Genomic DNA, 1730 nt, shown 5'->3' with positions numbered 1-1730 from the left:
TGATCGGAAAGAAAGGAATCTGTCATACAATTGTCTTATTCTTTAAAAGACATGAACTTTTTTAAGATTCAAAATATGGTGGAATTAATCAAGACTATTCTTTGGATTTGAAACTAACTCCTAATCATACAATAGGGGCACTTATTTCTTTGTCATCTGGAATTGATGAGGCTGTTAGATGCTAATTTCAGGGTGTCACTAGCAACCATTTTGGGAGTAAAGATTGATTTGAATAACAGTGGGTTTTCCTTGCGGTAAAGTAGAAATACAATTAGAGGAGGAAGCTCATAATTTATCTCAGCTTTATGTAAAAATATTATCAAAAAGGATAATAGCAACTAACAAATGCTAAAATGTGCCAAAAATTCTAAATCTTCTGTCAAGTTTAAACAAGAAGCTGAATCAAATTCTCTTTATGTTTGTCTTTAAAATGTTGGTGAAAATACTGGCATAGGTAAATGTAGATTTAGATATGACATCTAGGGTTGGCTTAAATGAAATCTGAGAACACATTTTACAGTGTTGCTTGAGCATGCAGGTATTCAGAATTTAGATCATTGGGAAAATGTCACAATTTTCCAGAAGCATCAATATTGCCATTATCTATCTGATAAAAAATTTAGATGCCTGATAATGGCTATTCTTCAGGATGAAAACTCATTTTTATGAACTCAGAAAAATCACATGAAAGTATTTCTTTGCCTTGAAATATGATACTAGAGGTTGATGTTAAGATATTTAAGAACTTTCTCTTTAGTAGACTCCAATTCAGAGCAGAATATTTAGCAGAAACATTTTTGTTTTATGCTTTACACTGGAATCTTGTGTGGTTTGGTTAAATGTGGATATTTAAGGATTGAAATAATTGTCAACTAAAATAAAATTTTAAGCCCCTCCACTAACCGAATGGACCATCTGTTGACCAAGGGGACCTCAGAAAAACTTCAATGCTGAGTTGTGGCCATGAGAAAGGAGGTCAGACACGCTTTGCCATACCCCCTTTCCTTTTGGAGTTACTCTTTGTAACAGTAAGATACTAAATCATTAACAGGCCTAAGGTCATACAAAAACAAAGCTTAAACCACACCTGCAGGCCATCAATTTACTTAACACATCACTGGAGTTTCAGTAAATGTTAAATGTCCCGCAGATTGTCTCTAATTAGCAGACATCCTTATCTTAAGTTAAAACATTCCAAGCCTTTAGATAAACCTTCATTTCTTTAACCAATTAGAAATCAAAGAATTTTTAAGCCCACCTATAACCTGTATAAGAGTGTATAAAACCAAACTATAACCCGGCTACTGTGGGCACATTTTCTCAGGCCTCTTGATGCCATGTTCTCAGGGCCAGTCATACGCATTCAGCTCAGAATAAACCTCTTTAAACTTACAGAGTTTGTTTTTTTGCCATTAACATTCTTTATGTAGATTTTCCTTCTAAACCAGAATCCGCATATTAAAAGCTTCAAATAGTTTCTTTTAAATTGTTTACCTATGAGCAATTTTTGGCCAATGATTCACTGTATCTTTTTTAATAACACAATTTCTGTAAATGCAGTGTGTGGATTCTTAATCTACCTTCATATACTGTGTAGGGGAGAAAAAACTTCCTCTCTCTACCCTCTTATGTTCACTAATTGAGTTCTGTGAATTAAATTGACAAAAGACAGATGAACAGGGAAAAAGGCATACAAATTTTATTAATATTTTTAATTTTATGTGCATGGT

Source organism: Propithecus coquereli, unplaced genomic scaffold (genome assembly GCF_000956105.1).
Source record: "Propithecus coquereli isolate 6110/MARCELLA unplaced genomic scaffold, Pcoq_1.0 Scaffold374, whole genome shotgun sequence".
Lineage (NCBI taxonomy): Eukaryota > Metazoa > Chordata > Mammalia > Primates > Indriidae > Propithecus > Propithecus coquereli.
This window is presented reverse-complemented; position numbering follows the sequence as displayed.